Here is a 7,325-nt window from a genome sequence, read left to right as displayed (position 1 = left end):
ATTATTATTATTATTATTGTTGAGATGTATTGCTTTTTAATATTTTTGTGTTCATTGTTATTGTAGCGTTCGAGCGAATGAATAAACTTACTGACAGAATAAAACAAAAATAAAGGCAGCCAGGCTTGCGAGGTGAACTCAACAATGGAGAAACTCATTTTATTCTTTTTCGCGGGGTCACATAACACACAGCTTCTGCATCTCCTCACCACATAATACATAACCCTATTCCTCCACTAGATGGCAGCATAAGACCACAAATAGCCAGGGGAATCCTTATTTATTCAGTACAGTTTTAGACGGCTACATAATTCCTCTGCTGTGTTAAGAAACGTCCTCGTTTCTAATATTCATTTTAATCAGAAAGAACACTAACAAATAAACATGAACTAAAGCATTTCCAGTGTAAACGTGAATTCAGTTTCCTTTCCACAGTATTTTTTTTAAATCAGTTATAAATCAAAGCCTGTCAGCTAATCCAACAAAATCTGAAAAATGGAAAGAAAACATTAAACCGTGACATATGGCAATACAAAGCATACATGTATTCAAAGAGTATGGAACAGTTTACACAAAGAAAGTCTTTGTCTTGAAGTCAGCCTCCCTGCAGTGCACACATTGCAATGAATTATGCCACCATTATACCAGAAGGCTCTATTTAATTAAAATTAGGATTTGATACTAAATATGATTGGCAAGCAAAAAATAAAACGCGAGATCTTAAGCAAAAACGTACAAATGTATTTTTTAATTTTAGTGAGATAAAAAAAAATAGAACAAATAATAATAAAATGCTATTACTGAACAACAGTAAAACTACAAATAACAACTATATATATACACACACGCACGCACGCACACACACACTCACTCGCACGCACGCACGCACACACACTAATGTCAGGGTTTATGTAGCTGCATTTTACCGCTAATATTTTTTTATTTTGTTTTGAAGGATGTTTTTGCTTTTATTGACCAATTTAAAAAAAAAAAAAAAAAAACGTGTTGAAGGGGCGAATAGTATTATTAAGGATTTACGGCCATGAATGATAAATTAGAAATAATAAATTATAAAACTAAAGTAAGGTTTCAGCTCAACCACTGTGTCGTTTCCTTGTGTTGAGGGGTGAAGACGTAACGGATTTGCGATAATAACTAATTAATACATACATTAAATTAAGTTTTTTTTTTTGTATTTTTTTTTTTAATCACGAGGTTGACTAGTTTTTTCAGGTACTTTTGACTTTTCTGTGTATACAGCTAAAAAATTATTCCACACAACAGAACTCTCACAAAACAGCGAGCTGCTTTTTCAAATCACTCCTCTCCTACAGCAAACAAGCAAGCAGCGCCGCTGAAGAGACAGACCAGCAGCGCAACGACAACTGAAACACCCACAAAACCGCCTGATTTCTCTTTATCCAATGGCCAGATAAAGATACAAAAACGGAACATACAAGCGTCATCACTGGGCTTCTGGGTAGTGTAGTTTTAAAAGCAATCCATTATTTTTAATAGCCGAATAAGAGCGGTAAAAACAAAGTGAGCAGTTGGGCCGATTAGATCGTCCCGTGCCAGTTATAGAGTTAAGCATGTGACGGCTACAGTATTGAAGCGTGTGTGTGGAGGTGCATTTTAATAAGTGTGTGTTCGGGCAGTCCAGAGGGGCCCACCAACCTTAATTTTCTGGGCCAGGGGGTGCCCCCCTCCCCCCTCCCCCCTCCCCCCTCCCTCCTCCCTCCCTCCCTCCCTCCTTCCGACCCCCGCTGGCTCCGCTACCGGTAGCTCCCTTTCAACTGGTGGCACAAAAGGAATATACAGGTATTTTAAGAACATAAGAAAGTTTACAAACGAGAAGAGGCCCCATTCAGCCCATCTTGCTCGTTTGGTTGTTAGTAGCTTATTGATCCCAGAATCTCATCAAGCAGCTTCTTGAAGGATCCCAGGGTGTCAGCTTCAACAACATTACTGGGGAGTTGGTTCCAGACCCTCACAATTCTCTGTGTAAAAAAGTGCCTCCTATTTTCTGTTCTGAATGCCCCTTTATCTAATCTCCATTTGTGACCCTGGTCCTTGTTTCTTTTTTCAAGTCAAAAAAGTCCCCTGGGTCGACATTACCTTAAGGTATAAGTTTAGCAAAGTAAGTAGCGATAGTTAATATGTTACAATGTTAAAATATATGCAGATCACGAGAGAAAGCTACCACACTGTATAGTTTATTGTGTGAACTCAATCCGTGGACAATGGTAGAGATATCTGTGTGTGAATGTGAGAGCGTGAGAGAGCCAGTCGGCGCAGGTAGTAGGTAAGGACAAACACTTGGGGGTTCGGGTCGGGTTGCAGGTCTTATTAAAGCGGGTTGGGTCCTGTACTAGCGGGTCCGGGTCGGAAGGGGGTCCGCTCTCAACGCGTTAATAGTAAAATTGACTTTTTTTTCTTCTCTGTTAAACAACTAACAAGCCACTAATCTTAAAGCTACTGTATAATGAACAGTAAAGTATTTTATGCTGGACTCACTTTATTACAATCGCTGTGCGTGACTGCATTGACATTAATAAAGAGGAGTCGCTTCTGCTTTGAAATGAAAGTGAGACTTACGATTTAAAAGGGCGGGGGTCTTTACCTGTGTCTGTAAAACTCCTGAAATACCATTCAGTTCTAGCCTCGATACTTGTAATAAAAACGATGGGGTTTATTTGATCTCAACATTGGTGGGTCTAAATACCTCTTGCGCCCTCTAGTCCCGCGGGCGGAACACAGAACTGCACGTAAATATTATATTTCATAACTCATTTTTAATATTATTACAAAAGCAAAAGAGAAAAAAAGCTGACTCGATATCAAAATCGTTGTTTTCCTACCGTCAAACAGCGAAGGAATTTTTCGAATCCGTCATTTCACCGCTGAGATATCCCATTCACAATGTGTCTATTACCCCCATGCATTCAAAACAAAAGCAATCGACTAGCTTGCGTTTTGCTGCTCTGGTCTTACAACCTTGATGACGGTGAAGTCTCCCTGATCACGTTGTAGGGGAGGTCACAAGCTTTCCATTCATGCCTTTACTTTGTTTGTAGCCCAATCCATCACAGAGTAATCGATGTGCAAACAAACACGCCCTCCTCTTGAATGAGATAAGGGGAAAAAAAGCCTTTCAAAGGCAAATGCATGTGGCAATGGATAGCATGTGAGGTGACAGAAGATAACATCCCTTTAGAACTTAGTGTATCAATTGACAAAGATTTACACAATGTTTATTTTTGGAGAGGTTTGGGGACCCTTGGGCTTAGCTTTGTAAAAACTCCTGTAGAATTTGATCCCTTTGTTCAAACAGTTCCAAATTTTTACCCAGTATAGTAGACATGTTGGTGAAGCACTGGAAAAAAATCAGTTGAAAAAATGACTGTAGAACATAAAAAAATGAAAAGCGTTTGTTGTTTTTTTATGTATTTTTTCTGGATATCTCCTTCCAGTGTGGTACTGAGTAAGACTTTTATCACACCTGAGGTTTTAGTCTTGATGCCCAAGGGGTTACCTTGAATTCAAGCCCTGAACCATGCCTGTGCTGTCTATACTTTGGAAGATATTGTGATTTATTTAAGGGCACAGCCCCCCAGGCGGAAATTGTCTGTGAGGGGCTGGGGTTTTAACACGTGAGAAGGAGAGAGGGTGCGGGGCAGAGAAGGAGGGGGAGACGCTGCTAGGCAACCGGCTGCTGAACATTCCACTCCGCTGAGCAGAGACCGTTAGGATTTAAAAATGCCAAAGTTCCGAGCGGCGTCAGGCGCTTCGTTTAATTAACACACCGTTGCTGACATTTTAATTTTGAAGATAAACATATTTTAAATACTCAAATAGCACTGATAATTCATATGTTAAACTATAACGCCACACTACTTAGCACTCCGAGAAATGTAGAAACGATTCATTTGTAAAGAATTAGCTGTGAGATTATTTAGATAAATAATCAGAATTATGGATGCATAGATTTTGTATTAAAACATAGCCACATGTATGTTTGTTTCATGTCGTAGGACAGGGTGTGTGTGTGTGTGTGTGTGTGTGTTATCATGAGGTAATATCACCACGCCTTGGGTGCGTTGTGAGGCTCTAGATGAAATGGAGTCCTTCAGCCGCACAGGAAGTGGTGATATATTCATGAACACAGCTTTAGACCTACAGGACTATATTTATATATCCCTACACCCCCTGCTCACAGCTGCGCCTGCGCACTGAAGTGAATAAAGACTGCATTTCCCAGCGTCCCTCTCTCTTTTAAAAGCTGCGCCTGCGCACTGAAGAGAATAAAAGAAAGACTGCATTTCCCAGCGTCGCTCTCTCTTTTTAAAGCTGCGCTTGCGCACTGAAGTGAATAAAGACAGACTCAGGGTGCGTCCACGGAGATCGTTCTGTGCAGAATCTGACCAGTTTATCCAATGATCTTCTATGAACTGGTCAGATTCTGCACATGATGATCTCCGTGAACGCGCCCTTAAAGTCTCCCTTTCACAGCTGCCCGGTTCAGCGCAGTTAATTCAGAAGCGGTTCTGTAATTACAGATATTAAGGAAGCGCATTGATACCTTACATAAACAAATAATTAAAAAAAATTTAAATAAATAAATAACGTATATAGAGAACCATCACGGAACTACGTGTTTAAAAATGATCACGTATATACGTGACAAAGTAACACGTAATTACGAGAAATGAAATGATCACGTGACTACGTGTTAAAATGTATGTGTTTTTTTTCACCCCCGTGTTGTTTGAGTGGACGCTCTGTAAGCAGGATACAGTCACTCTAATAAGCACGTGTACTGCCCTGAATCACGAGGAAATCCTTTACCAGCTTTGAAAAACGAAACTGTGCGATTGTAGTATTATTATTATTATTATTATTATTATTATTATTATTATTATTATTATTATTATTATTATTATTATTATTATTATTATTATTCACATGTGGATTGTGTTTCTCATATTATTGTTTGATAAATGTGTATTGTGTGTGTGTGTGTGTGTGTGTTGATTTATTTATATAAATGTGTGTTTTGTTGTTCAGCTCTTTATTATTATTTCTCATCTCGAGTGTGGTTTGATGTATTTGCTTCACTGGACCCCCCTAAACTACTTTCTCTCTTTCCTCTGGAACTATACGAGCGAAACTCCGATTGGCTGAAGGACTGTCTGCCCAATGCACGCCCCCCCTGTTGCTTAGCAACCGCGTCTCCCGTTCCACGGCTCTGCTTGCCAGCGGCTCGCTGCTTGATCTCCCCGCCCTGCCAATCATCTCCTGCCTTTATAAATGCGGAGGAATATTGTGAGAGGGAGAGCCGGACTCGTGAAGGAGATTCCGCGCTGCAGACTGGAACGCGGAGAGACTTTATGAAACTGATAGAGCCAAGTATTTTATATAAACTGCAATAATATAATCTGTGGTAACTAGTTTAATTAACTTCACTATAAGAAACTGATAGATTTAGAGTTTGTTTTATTGTATCATCCCTATATATACTAGACAATTGTTATAGACTGTGAAGTGAAGGTGGCATTGTCATATGGTTTACATTATTGTTAATGTGTTTGAGATTTTTTAAAATCAATTATTACTAATAAAAACTTGTAAAGATTATTTTTGGTATATGATTGCTTGGTTTCTCCCGGATTAAAGAGTTTGCGCGGAACCAACCACTCGAGGTCCTTGTCCTCCATAAACACAAGGTGGCGCAGTCACATTATTAACATCGATTTAGCAAAGACCTGTTACACTCGTTCTGTCGAATCTCTCCAGAATGTTATTCCTCAAGTCTGTGTGTTAAAGTGAAAGGCAGATTGAAGTTATCTTGATCGTTGATCGCTGATGTGGGCAGACGGGCTCCGACTCCTGGTTCTGTTCTGCTTTCTAATTATTCAGCCCCGTTATCTGGAACAGCAGCGCCGCCTAAACTCTCGCTGACCAGTTGTTCAGGTTCATTAGTTAAGAACATAAGTACATAAGTACATGTGTGTGTGTGTGTGTGTGTGCGCGTGCGTGCGTGTGTTTGTGTGTGTGTGTGTGTGTGTGTGTGTGCGTGTGTGTGTGTGTGTGTTCTATTTCTCTGTGAATTCTGCATGTATAATGCTTGTGAATGTGAGGAATGCTTGCAGGCTGTTCTCATGTATTATTGCAGGGGAGACTGGACCTGTCCGAGGGGACTGGGGGTACAAGTTTAGGGTTAGGGTTTAGTTGAAAGGGCAGCGATATAGACTTCTATGCAAAGAAGGATGGCTGTTAGAAAAACATAAGGGGGGAACAAATATTTGAAAGGCAAAATATTGGTTCCTGGGGAACAGATATAATGTGACACCGGTACAAAACAAGTCCTGGACACAAAATCCATCACAAAAATAAACCCTTCTTTACAGAGGAGGGTTTTTCACCCTGTCAGTGTCTGTCTGTCATGTATGCTCAATAAAAAAAGACAATTTAAACACATCTGAACTGAATCTGCTCTGTTTCTTTCAGTATTTCTAAATCACACTGGAAGTAACACTGTGCTCTGAGGAGGAGGTGGGGATATGTAAACTAACTGGAGTGTGTACAGGGCCTGCAATCCTCCACAGTTTCAAACAAAGTAGAGATATCATCCATTACTATTAAACAGGCAAGCTTAGAAATACTAAAAAAAATACTCTCTCCTCAGCGGTGTGTATCTGTAGTACAGCCCCAGCTGTCTCCCCCTCCCTCTCTCACCAGAGGTGTGGATCTGTAGTACAGCCCCAGCTGTCTCCCCCTCCCCTCTCTCCTCAGCGGTGTGGATCTGTAGTACAGACCCAGCTGTCTCCCCCTCCCTCCCTCTCCCCCTCCCTTCTCTCTCCAGCGGTGTGGATCTGTAGTGCAGCCCCAGCTGTCTCCCTCTCCCCCTCCCTTCTCTCACCAGCGGTGTGGATCTGTAGTGCAGCCCCAGCTGTCTCCCTCTCCCCCTCCCTTCTCTCACCAGCGGTGTGGATCTGTAGTACAGCCCCAACTGTCTCCCCCTCCCCTCTCTCACCAGCGGTGTAAATCTGTAGTACAGCCCCAGCTGTCTCCCCCTCCCTCCCTCTCCCCCTCCCTTCTCTCCCCAGCGGTGTGGATCTGTAGTACAGCCCCAGCTGTCTCCCCCTCCCTCCCTCTCCCCCTCCCCTCTCTCACCAGCGGTGTGAATCTGTAGTGCAGCCCCAGCTGACCCCCCCTCCCTCCCTCTCCCCCTCCCCTCTCTCCCCAGCGGTGTGGATCTGTAGTGCAGCCCCAGCTGTCTCCCCCTCCCCTCTCTCCTCAGCGGTGTGGATCTGTAGTACAGC

The sequence above is a fragment of the Acipenser ruthenus genome, chromosome 48 (assembly GCF_902713425.1).
Source record: "Acipenser ruthenus chromosome 48, fAciRut3.2 maternal haplotype, whole genome shotgun sequence".
Lineage (NCBI taxonomy): Eukaryota > Metazoa > Chordata > Actinopteri > Acipenseriformes > Acipenseridae > Acipenser > Acipenser ruthenus.
The sequence above is the reverse complement of the archived record's forward strand: the minus strand, read 5'-3'. Positions refer to the sequence as shown.